General features: G+C 45.1%; 1 long non-coding RNA gene across 1 annotated transcript in view; it reads left to right on the plus strand.

Annotated features, from left to right (window-relative positions):
• Positions 1 to 9,975: 9,975 nt before the first annotated feature.
• Positions 9,976 to 22,063, plus strand: part of LOC137347014 (uncharacterized) — a 36,541-nt gene continuing 24,453 nt past the window's right edge. Inside the window, exon 1 of the long non-coding RNA XR_010968848.1 lies at positions 9,976 to 10,240. This is a non-coding gene — a long non-coding RNA (uncharacterized lncRNA). The remainder of the gene's footprint in view (positions 10,241 to 22,063) is intronic.

The following is a 22,063-nucleotide window of genomic DNA, read 5'->3' on the forward strand; positions in this document are numbered from 1 at the left end:
GACGAGCTCGCTGTACAATGTGTCTTTGGGGATCCTGCCATCTTCCATGCGGCTCACACGGCCAAGCCATTTCAAGCGCCGCTGACTCAGTAGTGTGTATAAGCTGGGGATGTTGGCCGCCTCGAGGACTTCTGTGTTGGAGACCAACGAATATCACTTGGATGCGTTAAGCGCTCGTGTGCTTAATCTTCACATGGTATCAGTTCAATTGTGTGTGTGGGGGGGGGGGGATCCTAATTCCTGGGTGGGAATGCAGGGTGGAGTCAATGGCCCACCCTGCCCCAGGAGTCTCCATGAGAGTCTGACCTCATGTACATCCCAGCGAGCATCTGAAATGGTCTAAAAAGAAGCAGCTGGCCAGCTTCGGGTAGATCAAAATTACACACCCAGTGGTCATCCTCGTACACCATTACAAGGGGCCAGTCATGGCTGGAAGGATGGAGTGGGGGGAACCTGGAGCAAAAAGAAGCCCAGTCTTTCCTTCTGGGGTCCAAGGAGCACTCCTATTCCTCTTGCCAAGGAAGTTTTGACTTACATTACAGGGCCGCCTCCTCTTCCCTATTGAGCAGGTCATTAAAATGCCTTTGAACATCGCAGATCCCAATTAGTAAATATTAATGGGCCTCCTCCTGAGTCAAGTGGGCGCCTCAGTTGCCTTAAGAAAAGGGCCCAGTTAAAATGCAGTGGGAGCAGGGGAGATGAGTCTCTGCCCGGATATTTTAACTGTGATCCCATGCATTCCCACCAAGCAGGTAAAGTTCCCCTGTAGCATCTAACAAAATGCAGTAAAGAAATTGGAGACAAATGTAGGGATATCCAGTAATTGAAATTTCTTGGTCAGTAATCAATAATTCACAAGATATGAAACCTACAGTATTATCAGTGCTGTTATTGAGGGAGTGCTAAATTGTTGGAAGTGCTATCTTTCGGATGAGATATTGAACTGAGGCACCATCTGCCCTTCTTGGTCACTCAAGTGGATGCCAAAGATCCCATGGTACTATTTGAAGAATAGCATGAAATTCTGACCAATATCCCTCCCTCAATCAATACCATCATAAACAGATCAATCTGTTGTTTGTGGAACTTTGCTGTGTGCAAATGGCATGCCATGTTTGCCTATGTAACAACAGTGACTGAACTTCAGAAGTAATTCATTGGTTGTGAATTACTTGGGGATGTTCTGAGGATACAATAAGGTGCTATTTAAATGCAAGTTTTTTTTGCTTCATATCCATACCATCTGATTCTGTGGTGATGCATCCCTCCCACAACAATGAGCATAGGAAGACACACAATTAAGGTTATTTTGTTCTCTGTTGAAGATTGATGGTTCCATAATCAGTGAAACATTTGAGACAATTTACTGCATTGCGTAATCCAGTGTTATGACCACCAACATGTTTCTGTACTTCTTAACCCTTTGCAGACTGCCTTACATTGCTCAGGGCTCAGAACATCAATAATCTGAACTGTTGGAAAGGATCTAATATTCTGTTTTTCGCAGCTAACCCATCACAGTAATTGTAGCAGTTTCGCTGTGATTTACAAATGCAGATGTTCCCTCAGCAGGTTGCTACACTGCTTTTTGTCTTTAACAATTTTGCTCTTCTGAAATAAATTTTAAAAGAATGACAGAAATATCCCCAAAATTACATTAATTAAATATGTTCTTCATTAAACATTCAATAAATTCAAATTTCCATACATTCTTTCAGTTTTGATTAGGCTGTAGTGATGAATGCTGGGAGCTTTAGCACACAGGATTAATATAGAATGAATGTGTGTGTTAAAGTGGACATGGGTTTGTTACAGCCTGCTAAACATAGGTTTTGGAGTTAGTTATTACCATGAAATTTTGGCAATTTTTTTTATTTTGCCAATAGAATTTTTGAGTTTATGTTCAGTTACTTCCTGGCTGTCTCCTGATTTCACTGTGCCATATATGATCATTGATAAGTTTCTGACTAATGAAACCGTGACTATTATGAATATCAGCTACTAAGAACCTTCCTGATTCACAATTTAATCAAATGGACAATATCAGTTTAACTGTGGCAAATTATTCAACATGAAATTAAAGCCCTATAGATTTTTTTTTAGAAAACTCTAATCGAGTTTGACTAAGAATGCAGTCTGTGTTAGAATTGACAAAAATATTTATACAAAAGTGAACAACTGTATGAATGTTTATTTAAAATACCCCAAAACCAGACAACAGATTCAAATAACGCTGTGAAAAAAAGACAAGTGTTACTCAGAGTATAAAAGAGTGTAGACCTTCTTTTTCCCTCCTTTGTTATTAATGTTCTCCCATCCCCGTTTCTACTAATGGCATTGATTCTTTCTTGGTGTAAGCTTCCATGGATGGTAAGTGTCCTCTAGTTTCCCCCCTAACTTGCATTATTTATCTGCGAAATCAGCTAGTTAATCAATTGGATGGACACTTTAGCCAAACCCAATGGCTGGACAAGCTTTCCATCAGAGATGTCAAAGGATAGTGATCAAGATTGGCAATCCCAGTCAATTTTAGCCCACGTCATTCGAGCTCCTACCACCATCCCAGCTGAGATCAATTAACTCAGCGCAGACTGGGAATCAAACCTGATGCCTTTCTGGCCTGCTTGACATGTAGACTTTAGTTACTGAATATGTTTCTCTGACTTCACCGTACTGTTAAAAAAATGAAATTTCATTGTGTTGTAATTATCCAGCATTGATGTTCTGCTCTCCCAAATCATTCTGATACAGTTTTGTGCTACTTTACAAACCTAGTTTTCACTTTTCCTTGAGATAGGAATGAATCCCATTACTTTCTATGCAAACAGCTGCTGGTTTATCTACATTATCTTCTTTCCAGTTGCTTCTGGCATTGAAAGGAGGCCATGCTCAAGTATTTCAATATGGCCAATATGCACTGCTTTAGCCAACAGAACACATGCATATCCAATCAGCTATAGTCAATTCTTAATATTATCATTGAATGCCCTTCCAAAACCGCATCTAACAAAAGCTTCCTGGCTTGCCGTGGCTTCACATTTTCACAGATAGCTGTGTAATGTACTTGCTCAAATGGGTTCAGAATGGCATTATGCCCCACCAGCCTTTACATTCATTGCTTTGCGAATGGCGTATGTTATCCCGAAAAACATACGGTTTTGTCGACTCTACATTTGTGCACAGTGTAACCTGCAGACAGTGTTCTTACAGCAAACAAATGGGAAACAAATCCCTCAGTACCTTAGCAGCCCGAGCCCTGTATGAGTTCAGATCCTTAATGTAAACAGAGCTTAAGTTACATGCAAACTGAGAAATCAAGAAAGCGGAAAGCCAACCCGTGCTTTTAAATGAAAATTTATCAACATTTCATGAAAGAAGCCTATTTTTTCGGCAACAGGTCAAATGTGGGCGAGGAAGACGTTAAGTGTGGGGGTTGGAAAAGGCGCAGTCTGCTAAGAGATTAACAGCTGTCACACCATTAAGAAACCAAATGTAATGAATATAAAAATACACCTTTGTGTTATACTGTTCCTTTAATTCAAATGCTGTGAAGCCAGCATGAACTTGAGTTCAACAGAAAGTAGATCCCCTTGCAGCTGTATCTGTCTATAAACCCATAAGACATGTTGTAATCTCTTTTTCAGGTCAGATCTGGTTCGCTACAGTCATTTGATTAAAATATCCATACCTTAATGAATGTAAAACTTTAAACTGTGCTGTAAAGGTTTGTGAAAATTGCAATGTGAGGAAATGTGTATAGTGTATTGTACAGTGTATTTTCATTAATAAATTGTTTTAAATAATATACTTTAACCAGTGGGTTGGATGGACTACTTTATGTAATGTTCAGTCATGGCACAAATTTCCCAGTGCCCCCCAAGAAATAAAAGGGTAGCGCCAGTTCAGAGAAGATGATGGTCCTGACGGATTCTGATCATATTTTACACTATGTCTTATCCCTAAACTTCCGTTATAGTTGCAAATCTATTCAGTAGCACAGGTAATTGGTCTTTTACTCTTTCCAAAACTGTACACAGTAAACCATATACTGAACACTTTAAACCATTCAGCCCTTACTGGCAGGTTGAGAATATGCTCCAAACGTCTGTAATAAGAGCCAAACCCTGTACTTGCTCACTGTACTCACCGATAGAAGGACATAACTACAACACACATTTTAAAAAAAATGATGTTACACTTCTTGTCCCTTGCCTGTAAATCTGTACATGCCATGCGTGCACCAAACCCCAGCTTATTGGACAGGCAGGTGACATGCTCCCCAGCAAGACAGTGGTGCACTTGAGTCATTATTCAGCCTCAGAAAGTGTTTGGCCTCTGCTCTGTACCTCCCCCTGCTGGCTTGGCCAGGAACTAGAACCCGACATATTGGGAAACAAGGTCTGCGTGGCTTACCCTTGTACAACATACTCAACCTCCAATGTGTTGCTGTTCAGAGCCACCTCACCAGTAATAGAAGGTATAAGAAACACGATTAAATAGATTTTACAACAGTTCTTGGACAGCTAAAAATCTACATTTTGATGTTCTACATAAATTTGCAAGAATTTAGACCCATCATTTTCTACATATCTATCTCGGCATGAAAAACAAATCTTAGTTTATGTATTAGAAAACCCAGGTGAATTTTATCCACTATGCAAAACATCAAACTTCAGACTATGAAGGATGCCAACATCAATCAGCAATAACAAACATTTTAACTCACTCAAAACCCATTCACTTATACAGAGTTAATGTTGGGCTGAAAGAGTCTGGTTATGCTGACCACAAGGAATTTCCCAGAAATAAACCAATTATGTGAAGCACCTTAGCGTGCTAGGTTCTCGAATTGTTGACCTGACTAAAACTCCAAGTCTACCTTCCATCTAGCTCGTTGCTGTGCTAATGTTAGCTCGGTTGTTAAGAAGGGCAGGAAACTAGGCAGCAGTGGGCATTTCCCCTTTCAATAAGAACACAGCCCAGGATCGACACTGGTGGCTGTGAGGTGTCTACCAGAACAACCATCGCTCGCTTCTGGTCAAAGAAGACATAGTGAATGTCAGTGCTCAACTCAATAGAAGAGAAAGATTAAGAAAAATAACTTACCAAATCTATAACAGAACAGGAGATAAGCGATAACATGCACTTTAATTATTAATTACAGATTTTATAAAGTAACAAAATTATGAAAACAATATTCTGGCAGAGTCTGCTGGCTTTGTAAATAATCACTTGAGTCCCTTCCATGCAGTTGTAATGTTTGATTAATTCTATACAGTTTTATAGCAAAGAAGGATTTCTGAATGTAGTACTGTCAGAATGGAAGCAAAATTCTCCAATTACCCTCATAAAGTTCTACGTTATCATTGGGTGACTGAGAAGCTCAGGTATTAAAGCCTTCTTAAACAGAAGGTCATCAGATCAAATCTCAAGGCTGCCTCTCATTTAAACTCTGTTGGCAGAGCTCCTTCGATTTTCAGCCAAGCTGTTAAATGGAGCAGCACACGGCAGTCAGGTGCTTACCGTACAATAGAAGAAATCTAATATCACTTAGCCCTCCTGCTGTGATGCGATTGCAGAACAGTTTTAATCATAGTCAGGGAGAGGTCCAAAGCTTGCACACTGCTACTGTTCCAGCTGAATGTCTGACCCACACAGGAAGAGAGAGAGAGAGAGAGAGAGACAGAAGGTGTGATAGCATACACAAACCAGTAACGGTACCCAAGATAGAGATATGGCTTCTATTATTTAGAGAAATGCTGATATGCACAGTATTACATAAGACTTCATTTTTCAATATTTTGGTAAATGTTGTCTGTTAAAGATGGTGAAATTGTCCTTGTACCTGTGTGTACTGATCAACATCAAATTTGTGCCCCAATTGAATACTTTCTTGAAGAAGGACCCAAGACCCAAATGTTAACAAATGCACTTCCTTCGACATAATATGTTTTTGTAAACACACGGAATATTGACATGCAGTATTACAGAACTGAGATTTAGTCCACAGAGACATTTGTTCAAAATTATGAAGGCTTTTAATGAAGTAAATAAGCACAAAAACTATTTCCATGGGTCGGTGAGTCAGTAACTAGAGGGCATAAATGTAAGATGATCATCAAAAGAGCAAAGGGAGAGGTTGAGTTTTTTTTACACAGAGGATTGTTAGGACGTGGAATGCCTTAACAGAAGTAGTGGTGAAAGCAGAATCCAGAATCACTTTACAAGAGAAGCGGATAAATATTTGGAAAAAGAAAAAAAAATGTAAAAGTGTTTGATGTAAAGAGTTGGGGAATTGGTCTAAGTCCTCTCTATTTTTTTCTTTGCTGTGCAGGGCCTGTTTGTTGTGCTGTGCAGCCCTTTAAGATTGCTGCACAGCCATGCACACACGTGCCTTAAAAGGTTGTGCGTGGCCTGTCTGTTTCACTTAGTGGTACATTCCAGATTACTATACAGCTGCATGCCCGTGCAGCTTGGAGGGAACAATGTTGATAGGTCTTTCTGAGAAGCAGCACAGGCACAATGGGTTGAATGGCCTCCTGCTGTTAAGTTCTATGATTTCATTCCTTCTCAGCTCTAATAAATAATTAAAATCTGCTGATACAAGCACTAATGTGGGTAATTTTGACTTTGTGAGATAGTGTAAAATAACCAGAGACTCTACAATGGGTTGTCGATTTATTATTTCCCACTTTACACTATCGCACAAAGTCAACCTTCTCCTGGACAGCTTTCAACAATGCTAGGCTAGTCTGCATTTTACCTTTTTCAGACTTAGATACCTGAGGTGTGATGAAGACCAAGAAAAAGTGGTGTTTGTAGTTATATATGACAGCTTCGGAACAAAGCAATGACTCGTTTATCACAGTTTTATACTAATCCAGAAGAGATGCCAATAATTTTCAAAGCAGAACCTACTGGATTACTTAAAGACTAAAAGTGGGTCACTGAGAATGCAAGACCCCATGAACAATGTCACACATATATACCAGGATGCCAGTGTTACTTTGTACTGTTCAATCAGACGTTGCTAAATGAAAAGGAATAATCTTTTAAGCATCACAAGTTGAAACGCATCCCAACCCCATTATCAGTTTGTCTGTTCCATCATTCAATCCATCATATGATCTCTGCTGCAACTTGAAGCTGTCGTGGCATCTGACTGTCATTTGTAATGTTCAGTTGCCACATTTCTTACATCTATCAGTTTGGCCTGGACTTAATTCCCACGCAGTTCTTTTCTATTCAGACAAGCCAGCATGCTGAAGAGACACTGTCGTGTGATGATGTGTCCTGTGAGTAAACTTTGCTGGATTTGCCAACAAGAGTGCAAGATGACACGGTTGTTGAAACAATGCCACCAACGTGCTGGTGAATGTATCCACTTATCCAGGTCTTTGAAATTTAATTCCAAACTAACATTTAAAAAAACAGTGCCAATGTTCTCAGTGCTGCAGATAGAGAAGGCTTTGAATTTCGGTGCCATTTTTGGTGTCTTGCTGTGTAAGATAGAGGCATCTTTTCGGTTTTCTCAGCTGCAAGATAGCATGGAAGACGTTTTTCTAAGTCTCCTGCCCCAAAATCGGTCAATACGTTTCTTAAAGCAATTTGGCCCTTCCAGCGATCCATCTTGTAGAGTCCCAAATGAACGCATTATAATATATGGTAATGACAGCAAGTGATGCTGCCGCTACAAATTTCCTGCTTTTACGTTTTTATACTAGAGCTAAGGTCGAATTAGAGGTTTTGGTGCAGCTGCATGCTGCAATTAGCTGAGACAGGCAGAAGTGAAGACTTCCTGTGGGGAATTTGAGGAGGGATTATTGGCAATGACCTTCTGGAGCACTGTTTTTGGCATTGCTTCTGCTCACACAGCCCTGGATTCATTTCACCCTCTTTCAGGGAGTCTAAGACCTCCCCACCCTCACCTACAGTAAGGGCTTTACAGGAGCAGGTATGACATTCCCTAAGCCATGCCATTGTATGCATTATAATGGAGGAGGAGCAGCAGCAAAGCATGGAGGAAAAAGTAAGTGAAGCAGCACCTAAATAGGATGCATCTCACCTGACGTTACCTCCACCCCACTCAGCGAATACATACGCAATGCAGTCCTACAACAACCTTCATGTGTAAAGGCTGTAGCGGAAGAGTTTGTCACACTCTGTACAGGATCATACAGCCACCTTCAACTGCCTGCACTGCACTGCCTGTGGCTCTGAAAGTGGCAACCGCACTCAACTATTATGGCACAGGGCAGTCACATGGGATCGGTGTAATATCAGTCAGAGTGCTGTACGAGTATGGGGAACTCATTGACTTCCATCACAGGAAGGGAGCAATGAGATAGGGCCATGCATTTTTATGAGGTTCCAACTTGCATATGGCCCAGGGTTCAAGAGATGGCATCTATGTTGCTTTGTCAGCTCTTATAGACAATCCCTTAACTTCCTCAATAAGAAGGCTTCTACTGATGTTCTTTGGAAGTTGCCTCTCATCTGAACCCAGCAGTATGCCTTTTCTTGGCTAAATTGCACTGAGGAGGATTTGCTAGTCTGACACTTTGAAGTTAAGAGCTCTTCTTCAATGGCATTCCCTTGTCCGGGGTTGTCAATGCTGGTTGGATGTATTCCTGGAGGGTCAATCACGTGACATTCAATCATGTGATATCAGATCACATGACATTTGAACATGTGACAATTTATTATGTGACATTTGCCTGCGGCTTGCAAACATCATTGAATATCCGTTAGATTTGGATCTCCTGTAGTTGAGTGTCTTTGCTTACACTGAACAGTATTTCTTTTAGAAAATTTACAGGTGGTTAAAGGATACCCAATTTGTGTAAAAGCTGACTGTGAAAATTGTTATGTCATTCTGTTTTTGTTGAAACTATCTTATTTATTGCAAAGCTAAGGTTTGTAAGATGAACTCATTTCTTTTGGAATACTTTGCAGTTGTATCAGTCGAAGGCATTTTCCTAAATTTAGAAGATATGAGTCTTGTACTAGATTTTAGAACAGTTTATTCAGCAAAAGAAAAAAATGTCCAGTTTATTCTCCTGTGCACTTTGATTAATTTTTGTACACATTGATATTTGTACCGTTATTGAAATGCAAAGCTGTCACGACAACTGAATTATATTTGTGGCACATGTTAAGCAAAAATGTTATGAAATATTGGTGCAAACAGCTCTGCAGATCATTGACTGGCACAACTCATCTGCTCTGACAGTAATGTGGCAAATTCGCCACGTGGAAAGTCAGAGGCAGATTCGATTACAACTTAAAGAGAACCGCAGTCAAAAGTAAACGTTTGACCTAGGTTTTAGACCCAACTACAAGTTTGGGGTTAGCACATTTGACTCAGTGGATAGCATTCACACATTTGTGTCAGAAAATTGTGAGTTCAAGCCCTACTACAGAGACTTGAGTGTGAATTCTAGGCTAGTACTCCAGTACAGTACTGAGAGAGTGCTGCACTGTTGGAGGTCCTGTTTTTCATATAAAACTTCAAAATGAGGCCCTGTCTGCCCTATCAGGTGGACATGAAAGATCCCATGGCACGGTTTTGAAGAAGAGAAGGGGCCTGTCCATAGTGTCCTGGCCAATATTTATCCCCCGATATCACGAAATAAAAACAGATTTTCTGAATAATATCACATTGCTGTTTGTGGGAGCTTGCTGTGCACAAATTGGCTGCTGTGTTTCCTACACTACAACAGTGACTATGGCTGGGATTTTATTGGCAGCAGCAAAGTCCCAACATCAGGACCTGAAGCAGGTAGTGTAGCCGCTCAGGCGGGGGACAGAACAGGAAGTGTGATATTCTCGGGGATTTCCAATTAATGGGCAGCAGGCGAGGGAGGCGGACAATTCGTGGTGTGGGCAGGAGGAAATAGCAGCTCGGGCAAGGCTGATTCCATGTTTAAAAGACAGACAGCGGTAGTTTTAGAGGCAGCAGCCACGAAGGGAACGGCCAGGGAGTCCTGAAACTGCTGTGACAAGGAAGAAGGCAGAGCAAGAGTGGCACCCAGGTTCACTGATGCCTCCTGGAGGTGCTCCTCCAGGCTGCACGGACTCAGAGGGAAGTCCTGTTCCCTCGGGATGGGAGGAGGGGACCGGCTCATCAAACTAAACAGGCCTGGTGGAGACAGCAGAGGAGGTGAGCAGCCATGGGGTGGTCCCACATACGTGCCTGCAGTGTCGAAAGAGGAGCAACGACCTGATGTGTTCTGGCAAGGTGAGTGCAGCGCATAACATGAACCTTACAGCCTTAAATGTGACTAAGGATGAATCTGAAATTGGAGAACGGGGTGCCCACCCAGTCAGTGGCAATGCCCAGGAATCAGCATTAGCTGTCAAATGCACGATGGACACTGTGGAGGATACTGTTCAGTCAGAGTTGACTCCTGCACTGCCATTGCACGATGGACAATTAGGTTGCCACCAACATAGGCATAGTGCGTGTCTATGATGGGGAAGTAACAATGGCATTCCATACACGGTATACCTATGGAGGAAGAGGCACTGGATCTGGGAGGTCTGGAGGCAGTGCAGGCAATCACTGATGGTGAGCCAAGTGTGGAGCTGTGAGAGAGTGTGGCCTCATGGATGGGTGCAATAGACTAGCAGGGGAACATAGTGCTCATGTGTCCGCCGCTAGTCACGTCGAGTTCCAGATGATGAGTAGTCAGAAGGACATGTTGGAATGCGCATTGCCCTCTCATCACTCTTCTCTCTCCTGCGGGTCATGGACAAGAGCAGCCAGCTGTAAAACCTGAGGGACAGCCTTCTACCTCTGAGGAGGAGGAGGTGACCTCAGAGGGTGTACCATTACATCATTCCCCTGCACCTCCCAACAATACAGATACTCCCATATCGGTGGGTAGTCATGCACACATAGTAACAGGGTGACAATCTGGTGAGCACAGCACAGTGGCACTCAAGCAGCTGATGGAGGCAGTGACAGTTGAGGCCACTCACACTCGGAGAACTGTGGGAGGCCACGGCGATGCTGAGCTTCAGGCTGATACGTGCCTCTGGAGTCATCAACAAGGTGACAGATGGTGGCGAGACAGCATGAGGTGTACGAACATGTAGTGGAGCTTCCACGGTCTATGTGTACCCATGCATGGACGATGGAGGAGTCCATCAGGCCATGAGTGCAGCCATGACTCTGGCGTGTGTGTGCATGGCATCCTCCATTGAGAGACTGGCAACCATCTTGGACAGTCACATCAAGTAAACCACCCAGTGGATGTCAGAGATGCATACGGACCTGCGTGAGATCGCCTCCTCCATGAGCAATAGCTGGCAAGAGCAGGACAAGACTGCAAGAGTCATTGCTCAGTCTTCAAACTCCTCAGGTGAGTAGAGAGGGACGTGTGCCCTGAAAGGGTAGAAGTGCGGCTGCCTGAAGTGTCTGTTGGCTCCTCTCAGGGCATTTCTGGCTTGGACAGTCAGTTCTCATCCGCTCGGATGGTGATACAATGCCTCAGGAAGCTGCAATGACAGAGTCGGCTCTTGCACCTGTGCAGGAAGCCCCCAGAATGCTGGGGCCATCCAGGCCTCAGGCAACCAGAGGACGACCGCCACGGCCATCGAAAGCCATGGAGCAGTAAAGTCAGCAGCCTGTCTCTACCTCGGCTGATAGCACAGGGTGAGCACCAGGTACGAGCCGCCCCAAGTGTGAGAGAAAGTTCACCTAGCTGTACTTGGGTTTCACAGGGTTAATTATGTAATTAGATGTGACCTTCTGTTTATTTGTCTTTAATGAATTATGATATGCTGCACCACAGGAAGATTCCTTCAGTTATTTAAACACTTCTAGGTCTTTAACAGTTTGATGGCTCTCGCATGAGGTGTGATGGGAAGGACCACACCGAATGAGGTCAATGCTTTTCCCATGTTGTGACCTCATGTGTTGACGTGTCCTGGGGGATTGTAAGGGCATTCAAGGAAAAGGCAACAGGGCGATAGAGGTGGAAGATTTATTTGATTAAATGGGTGTGTAAGGAAGGCTTGTGAGAAACGTGTCTGTATTAGTGAGTCACGAACCTCCCTTGCACATATCTCATTGCACCTTGCCTGCTGTACCTTGGGGTCTTCATCATATTGTGCCTGGCACCATCCCCCTCCATATCCTCATCCTCGGAAGAGGCAGTGCACTCCAGGATGTCCTCATTGTTCTGAGCTTCTCCCCTCTATAGCAACAGGTTATGCAGTGCTCATCACACCACCACAACATGCAACACCCTTGCTGGGGAATATTGAAGGGCTCCACCAGAACTACCAAGGCATCTGAACCACATCTTCAGAAGCCCTATGGCCTGCTCGATGGTCGCTCGAGTTGTCCCATGTCAGATGTTATATCTCCTCTGCATCTGCGTCTAGGTTCCACACAGGTTTGAGTAGCCATCTCTTCAGTGGGTTGCCCTTGTCACCCAGTATTCATCGTTGAAAGTGCACAGGCAACCTGAAAAGGTCAGGCATCTGGGATTCCTTTAGTATATAGGTGGCGCAACAACTTCCCAGGAACCTTGCAAAAGTCCTGAAGGATCCAATTGCGGTGGTCACAGACCATTTGTACATTGAGTAAGTGGAAGCCCCTCCTGTTGATGAAGGCTGCTGCCTGGTCTGTGGAAGCCTTGATGGTCACATGTGCAGTCGGTGACACCCTCACTAGGGGGAATCCAGTGATGGTCCTGAACCCTATAGCCCTCTCAGCCTGACTGTCCGAATCAGTGCAAAACTGCACCTATTGTCTGGCCCTCTTGAACATGGCACTGGTGACCATCTTGATGCAGTGATGAGCCGTAGACTGGGATCTCCAGCAGATATCTCCAGCAAATCCCTGGATTGATCCTGAGGCTAGAAATTCAGCACCATGGTGACCTGCAACACCAAAGGCATTGGGTGTTCACCACTTCCCATTGAGCTCAGCTCCTCCTCCATCATGGTGTACAGCTTGGTGACCACCTCCCTGGAGAGACACAGTCTTCAGCGACACTGCTGTCTGACATTTGCAGGAAGCAGAGCCTCTGACGGTAGACCCTCTCCGGTGGGTAGCATCGTCTGCGTACAAGAGGCTGGTTGAATGCCCCTCTGCGTCCACCTCATTCGTGCCCCCTTCCAGTTTCATGATCCTGATGCCTGTCTGAGTGCTGCAGCCCTGTTCCCGGTGACTGTAGCTCTCACCCTCTCTGGTGCTCCTCCTCACTGGAGGTCTCAGAGCCTGAGTGAATGAGGCCCATAGCAATTTGCTGCACTAATTTCCCAGGGCTTACCACCCACTCCCCTTACTCTGTATAATACAAGTGCCAAGTCAGAGAGGACACTCAACCAGAATGCCCCTGCTGTGCCAGCCAAATTTGACTTTGCTCCTGTTTGTTACAGCCGCTGTCTACTCAGTATCACCCTCCCCACCAGGCCATGCTACCTCTTGCAATGGCTGCTAGTTGCAGCCAACACTGACCTCCTGCTGAGCTTCTGCCTTGTTATAACTAGTGAGGCTCTGAAGCTCTGTAGTTCTTGTCAGCCCCTCGCAAAATGGAAAAACACTGGTAACATTTCTATTAATTGCCTGTTTAACAGGCTTAATTACCTTCCCATCACCTTCAAGCACAGCCTACCCCTGCCAGCCTGACCACCTCTGGGAATATTCCCTAGTGGCGTAAAAGCATCCAGCTTCCCTCCTGATGCCATTTTCCCGCACTTCCCACCTCCCAGCCCATCTCCACTACTCTGACAAAATCCCGGCCTATGCTTCAAAAGTACTTCGTTGGCTTTTGGACATCCTGAGGTTGTGGAAGACTCTGTAGAAATGCTCCTATTGTAAATAACAACAAGGTGCAATTTATTTATTTATTGATGCAGCACTGAAACAGGCCCTTCGGCCCACCGAGTCTGTGCCGACCAACAACCACCCATTTATACTAATCTTACATTAATCCCATATTCCCTACCACATCCCCACCATTCTCCTACCACCTACCTACACTCGGGGCAATTTACAATGGCCAATTTACCTATCAACCTGCAAGTCTTTGGCTGTGGGAGCACCCAGCCGGCAGAAACCCACGCGGTCACAGGGAGAACTTGCAAACCCCGCACAGGCAGTACGCAGAACTGAACCCGGGTCGCTGGAGCTGTGTGGCTGCGGTGCTAACCACTGCGCCGCCCACAATAAAGTTTTTGGCAAATCTTTTTCCATTTCAAAACTCGCAAGCTCACTAGATTTTCCAAACAACAGTTTGAGAAACTCTTTTTTTTCATGAAAAAAAACTTGCAAATATAAGGTTCCCACAACAGGCCTTCTGCAGGATGAACCTGTAGGAGCTGTGGAGATCATTGATCGCTGAGTGTACTTTCTGCAAAAACTGACACAAGTTGAACAATGGAATTATCTTGATCATCACTAAACAACAAATTTCATTTATAAAGCTCATTTAACATAAGAAAATGTCCCAAGGCACTATATAGGAGGGCTATCATATGAAATGTGACACCGAGTTACATAAGGCGATATTAAAGGTAGGTTTCAAGGAGCGTTTTAATTGAGGAAATAGAGGTAGAGAGGCAGGGAGGTTTAGGGATGGAATTCCCGAGCTCAGGGCTTTGGCAGCTGAAGGCACGGCTGTCAATGGTGGAGTGATTAAAATCGGGGGATGCGAAATAAATGCTTGCTCGGATCTGCAAATAAAAGCATGGCCCAAGACCGATAGAACCACATCCGACCCGAGCCCGACCTGGCCCGACCCGACCATCAGTGAACTTACCTTCCGTTTTTCACTTTGTTGCTGAACTGCACAAGCTTAAAATAACTGTAACAAAACCACCTTTCTGGTCCAAAAATTAAATTAACATTGGAGCCACTTACCTGTGATAGAATGTGTCCGACCCAGCCCATCCCGAGCGCTAATGCTGGACCCGGAAGTTCGACCCGACCCGACAGGTCCTCGCGTCCCATCGGGTTCAGGTCGAGTAGCCGGCCTTTAATGCGAAAGAGATCATAGTTGGAGGAGAGCAGAGATCTCCAATGGTTGTAGGGTGAGGAGATGACGGAGATTGTGAGGGATTTGAAAGCAAGGATGAGATCCTACCAAGTAGGCTCAAAGGGATTTTGCAGTAGGTTTAGGAAATCACAGCCTGTAACGGAAAGGAGTGAAATCTGAGCTTGAACGTGCAAAATGGCATCAGTAATCAGTAATTATGACCCAGCCACTCTGATATTGCTTTGGTAAATGGCACCAAACAATCACAATCCAAGTTAGGTCTGAGAGATGTAAACATTGTACAATTGAGACAAGTGAGCCCTGTAATTTAAAGGAGCAGAAGAATTAAAATGTTTGAGCTGGAACACAAAACTTAAAAGCAATTCACCATAGTCCCTTCATTGGCAGTAGTCTTGACACAGCTTTCTCATAGAACAGATGTTGTGCTTTGGGAAAAGAAAATTTCAGCAGAATTTCAAATTGAATCTGAGTAGTCCAGCAATACTAGCTCAAAATGAATAATTAGATGAGGAAGGATGGGAGGAGGCTCAAGTGGAGCATAAACACCGGCATGGGCCGAATGGCCTGTTTCTGTGCTGTATACCCTATGTAAATCCACGTAATCAGCAGGCTACTGACAACAATCAGTCTAATGAGAAGCATTGCTTATCCTCGCAAAAGTGGGATTTGTGATGCCCCCAAGTATCCCAAAAGAAACCAAGCATTCAGCCAAGATACAATTTGTAGGCGGCCAACCAAATTAAGTTCACACGCCTTTGGTAATCCCATCATTCATGAGATGCTACACAGTTAGGAGGCTGTCTCTGATGTAGACATTAGAGGTTTGTGCAGGCCAGATCCATCATGAGGAAAATCTTCATGTAGTGAGTGGTTAAGGTCTGGAATGCGCTGCCTGAGAGTGTGGTGGAGGCAGGTTCAATCGGGGCATTATAAAGGGAATTAGACAGTTATCTGAACAGAAAGAATGTGCAGGGTTACGGGGAGAAGGTGGGGGAAAGGAATTAGGTAAATTGCTCACTCGAAGAGCTGGTGCAGACATGATGGGCCGAATGGCCTCCTTCTGTGCTGTAACAATTCTGTGATCCTGTGATCATGAAACAGCGTTTTGACCAGGTGCATTTATGCTAACGATTAGGCAGACGACACTGTCCTTTGAGGTAGAATGCTTGTGGCAAAGAGAAAAATTCAGGGTGCAACAGGGGCTAAGGACAGGATTTTCAGTGCCCTGGGGCAGCAGGCTTTGGGGTCGGATAGAGGTGCATGATGTGGTGCTGGGGAAATAGCGGGGAGCTGGGTTGAGATGGCTTCCCGAAGCAGTCCCACTGATGAGGAAGTTGCCCAAATGGAAGTGGGCAGCTAATTTAAATTCTTTTGGGCCTCCTTATCTCGAGAGACAATGGATACGCGCCTGGAGGTGGTCAGTGGTTTGTGAAGCAGCGCCTGGAGTGGCTATAAAGGCCAATTCTGGAGTGACAGGCTCTTCCACAGGTGCTGCAGAGAAATTTGTTTGTTGGGGCTGTTGCACAGTTGGCTCTCCCCTTGCGCCTCTGTCTTTTTTCCTGCCAACTACTAAGTCTCTTCGACTCGCCACAATTTAGCCCTGTCTTTATGGCTGCCCGCCAGCTCTGGCGAATGCTGGCAACTGACTCCCACGACTTGTGATCAATGTCACACGATTTCATGTCGCGTTTGCAGACGTCTTTATAACGGAGACATGGACGGCCGGTGGGTCTGATACCAGTGGCGAGCTCGCTGTACAATGTGTCTTTGGGGATCCTGCCATCTTCCATGCGGCTCACATGGCCAAGCCATCTCAAGCGCCGCTGACTCAGTAGTGTGTATAAGCTGGGGATGTTGGCCGCTTCAAGGACTTCTGTGTTGGAGATATAGTCCTGCCACCTGATGCCAAGTATTCTCCGAAGGCAGCGAAGATGGAATGAATTGAGACGTCGCTCTTGGCTGGCATACGTTGTCCAGGCCTCGCTGCCGTAGAGCAAGGTACTGAGGACACAGGCCTGATACACTCGGACTTTTGTGTTCCGTGTCAGTGCGCCATTTTCCCACACTCTCTTGGCCAGTCTGAACATAGCAGTGGAAGCCTTACCCATGCGCTTGTTGATTTCTGCATCTAGAGACAGGTTACTGGTGATAGTTGAGCCTAGGTAGGTGAACTCTTGAACCACTTCCAGAGCGTGGTCGCCAATATTGATGGATGGAGCATTTCTGACATCCTGCCCCATGATGTTCGTTTTCTTGAGGCTGATGGTTAGGCCAAATTCATTGCAGGCAGACGCAAACCTGTCGATGAGACTCTGCAGGCATTCTTCAGTGTGAGATGTTAAAGCAGCATCGTCAGCAAAGAGGAGTTCTCTGATGAGGACTTTCCGTACTTTGGACTTCGCTCTTAGACGGGCAAGGTTGAACAACCTGCCCCCTGATCTTGTGTGGAGGAAAATTCCTTCTTCAGAGGATTTGAACGCATGTGAAAGCAGCAGGGAGAAGAAAATCCCAAAAAGTGTGGGTGCGAGAACACAGCCCTGTTTCACACCACTCAGGATAGGAAAGGGCTCTGATGAGGAGCCACCATGTTGAATTGTGCCTTTCATATTGTCATGGAATGAGGTGATGATACTTAGTAGCTTTGGTGGACATCCGATCTTTTCTAGTAGTCTGAAGAGACCACGTCTGCTGACGAGGTCAAAGGCTTTGGTGAGATCAATGAAAGCAATGTAGAGGGGCATCTGTTGTTCACGGCATTTCTCCTGTATCTGACGAAGGGAGAACAGCATGTCAATAGTCGATCTCTCTGCACGAAAGCCACACTGTGCCTCAGGGTAGACGCGCTCGGCCAGCTTCTGGAGCCTGTTCAGAGCGACTCGAGCAAAGACTTTCCCCACTATGCTGAGCAGGGAGATTCCACGGTAGTTGTTGCAGTCACCGCGGTCACCTTTGTTTTTATAGAGGGTGATGATGTTGGCATCGCGCATGTCCTGGGGTACTGCTCCCTCGTCCCAGCACAGGCATAGCAGTTCATGTAGTGCTGAGAGTATAGCAGGCTTGGCACTCTTGATTATTTCAGGGGTAATGCTGTCCTTCCCAGGGGCTTTTCCGCTGGCTAGGGAATCAATGGCATCACTGAGTTCCGATTTGGTTGGCTGTATGTCCAGCTCATCCATGACTGGTAGAGGCTGGGCTGGGCTGGGCTAATTTAAATAATTACCTATTAATCACCTATTAATGGTGATTTTCCTGGGCCTCTGGCAGTGAGGCAGCCTCCCTGCAGCTGTAAGGGGGAGCCATTGGAGCAGGAGACTCCATGCCCCACAGAGGGGCCCATGGGCAGGGAAGCCCACCCCTGCAGTCCCCAAGGACCATCCACAAGGGTCTGCCTGCTTGGCCTCTCTGGTTTTTAATTTTTCACCTACCCATCTGAGGGCGTCTCCATGTTGAAGTACCCTCTCCGTCCATGACCTGCCTCAGCAGCGCCCATATTTCCTTGTGGGGCTACTGAAGCTACAGAGCTGTTGGCCCTTTGACTGGGCCAATAGCATCTACATCCCGACCGCCATCGTTAATTGGATGGTGAACTTGGAGGCAGCCAGTTAGGAGGCTGATTCTGGGAAAATTGCTGAGCTGATCCCACTGCCAGTAAGTGTGGTCGGGTCCCCCGTTTGTTCCTGACATCAGGGTCCCGAAGCCCACGGGGAAATCCAGCTCTAATTCGCTGTGAACTCTGTAGCTTGTTAAATGAAACCTCTAGCAATCAATAGCACACTCCAATGTAAAAGAACTAGCTCCACAATCTGCTCAGCCTTTATCTTACAAAATAGTCAATTGAGAATTGGAGTCAATGGCAATCAGAGGGAAAACTGTCCACTGGCTGGAGCCATACCTATCCAACTGTCCACACATCAAGAATGTGCTGGAAGACTCTCCGCTTGCCTGGATGGGTGCGACTGTAACAACACTCAAGAAGCTCGACACCATCCAGGACAAAGCAGCCCACTTGATTGGCATCCCATCCACCACATTAAACATTCACTCCCTCCACCATTGGTGCACAGTGGCAACAGTGTGTACCATCTACAAGATGCACCAGTCAATAATTCTTCGATAGCACCTTCCAAACGTACGAGCTCTGCCACCTAGAAGGACAAGGGCAGCAGATGCATGGGAACACCATCAGCTGCAAGTTCCCCTCCAAGCCACACACCATCCTGATTTGGAACTATATCACTGTTCCTTCACTGTTGTTGGGTCAAAATCCTGAAACTGCCTTCCTAACAGCACTGTGGGTGCACCTACACCCCAAGGACTGCAGTGGTACAAGAAGGCAGCTCACCACCACCTTCTCAAGGGGCAAATAAGGATGGGCAATAAATGCTGGCCTAGTCAGCGATGCCCACATCCCATGAATGAATTTTAAAAATGGATAAAAACCAGGGAGATGTAACTAGCAATTCTGTCATCAACTTCACTATTGCATGAACAACCAAAAATGTGGCAAATTTGCATTCTACTTATCCCCAACTGAGTTGAAGGAAGCACATTAAGAAGTTTGTCTAAACTTACTTCAGTACATTAAGGTCTCAACATAGTGCTAACAGGAGGACAAGGTTGATCAATGGGAAGATATAAATCCACTCTGCAAAACTAACATGGCCTACAAATGTTTAGATTTATTTTCAACCAGTATGAGAACAGGTGATGACAAGTGAGATCATCTTTTACAAATTATTATCTGCCAAGATACTGATGCAGGAGGCTGTCACAGGTATTACTAATTCTCGCTGTGGAACATCCTGGATGAGGATATATAGTGAGACTATTTTATGGCTATAAAAAGCTATTTCCTCTTCCAAAAGGACCACTAAATGATTCTCTATTGTTACTGTCATGTGAAGTGCAGTGACTGAAAATACAAGAACTCATATAATATCAAGTTGTTGCTTAATGGGGAGCCAATGTAGGTCAACGAGCGGAGAGGAGATGGCTGAATGGTACTCGGTGTGCATTAGGACACAGGTAGTAGCGCTTTGGATGACCTCAAGTTTACAGAGGAGAGAATGTGGCAGGCTGGTCAGGAGTGTGTAGGAATCGTAAAGTCTAGCAATAACAAAGTTTTAGCAGCAGATGAGCTGAAGCAGGGGCGGAGTCGGGTGATGCTACAGAAGTGGAAATAGTGATGCTGTGAATGTGTGGTCAGAAGCTCAACTCGGGGTCAAATACAACACCAAGGTTGCAAGCAGTGTGGTTCAGTTCCAAACAATTGCCAGGGAGTGGGATGGAGTTAGTAGCGAGGGAATGAAGATTGTGGCGCCAACCAAAGACAATGACTTCAGTCCTCCCAAAATTTAGTTGGAGAAATATTCTGTTCATCCAGTTCTGGATGTCAGACGAGCAGATGCTGTGTTTTCAGATGGTGTTGCCCAAGGGCAGCACGTAGATGAGAAATAGGAGAGGGCCAACAATAGATCCCTGGAGAACACCAGAAGTAACAGTGCAGGAGTGGAAAGAGAAGCCACTAGGACTGGATAGATATAATCAGAACCAAGCAAGAGCAGTCCTACCCAGCTGGACAACGGTGGAGAGGCATTGGAGGAGAATGGTGTCAACAGTGTGAAAGGCTGCAATAGGTCGAGAAGGTTGAAGAGGGATAGTTTACATTTGTCACAGTCACATAGGATGTCATTAGTGATTTTTATAAGAGCACCCTATGCCCCACAGAGGGCCACCCCCGAAGCCCCAGCCGCCCTCAACACCCAACACGTCCCCCACCCAGCTAACTGACCCCCCTTGCCTCACTGGGGCCTGACCGATTGTCCCCGGCAAGGCCCCAGAAACGTATATCTTTTCCAGGGCTGTCCATCATCTTTGTCTTGCAGCTGTGTATAGTCCCAGCAGTGGCCACCGTTCTCGGTGGCACTGCTGGAGCTTAGAGTTGCCGGCCCGCTGATTGGCCAGCAGCTCCATTGAGTGGGACTTCCTGCCTGAATGAGATGGAAGCCACACCCAAGACCAATTAAGGGCCTGGGGAGCGTAAAATCCTGTCTGGATCCCCAGGCCTGGTGGAGGCGGGATCGCCACCGACTTTTTGGCCGGTGGATGGGCCCCCACTGTACAATCCAGCCCTTTAATGCTGTTTCTCTCTCCACAGATGCTGCCAGACCGGCTGAGTGTTTCTTGCACTTTCTGTTTTTATTTCACCATAAACACATTCTCATTATCCTGAAGGTTTATTTCATGGCACCACAAGTGGGTTGAAGGATTAGATTGAATCTCGTTATCTAAACTGCATCAAAGAGGCAGAATATAGAGCTGATGAGAATATTCTGGGTATTTAAGTAGTTGGCGATATAATTGCTGTCTTTTGTTTTGGCAATGGATACTAATTCAATTGCCAAAGAACTTGTCCATTCCAAGTGACATCAGGATTGTTAGTTCCTCTGTGTGTTAAAATGTTTGCACAAATTCATGGCTGTGCAATCCTAACACCCATTTAGTTAATGACTGCAGCAGAACAGCACAAACTGAAATATATACTAAGAGGTTAACCAATGTGCTGAAACCAGTGGGCTAAGAATAGTACACAAAGGACATTAAAGCCACTGGCATCTATAAGAGCCAACTCTATCTCTCTTTACATGTAAGGAAAGCATCCATTATAAGGCTGACACCAGAACTGTGAGGTTATCCCAATCAGGAATGGATGAACAGCCGGGGTCTTTTTTCTCTTGGAAAGAGAAGGCTGAGGGGTGACCCAATAGAGATCTTTGGAATTATGAAAGGTTTTGATAGAGTTGATACAGAGAGAAAGTTTCCACTTGTGGAGAAGAGCAAAACTGGAGGCCATCAAACTAAGATAGTCACCAAAGAAAAATCCAATAGGGAATTCAGAAGAAGAATAAAGAGTGCTGAGAATGTGGAACTCGCTACTATAGGGAATAATATAGATACATTTAAATGGAGGCTAGATAAGCATATGAGGGAGAAGGGAATAAAGGGTTACGCTGATAGATTTAGATGAGGAAAGATGGAAGGAGGATCAA

This window comes from Heterodontus francisci, chromosome 31 (assembly GCF_036365525.1).
Source record: "Heterodontus francisci isolate sHetFra1 chromosome 31, sHetFra1.hap1, whole genome shotgun sequence".
Taxonomy (NCBI): domain Eukaryota; kingdom Metazoa; phylum Chordata; class Chondrichthyes; order Heterodontiformes; family Heterodontidae; genus Heterodontus; species Heterodontus francisci.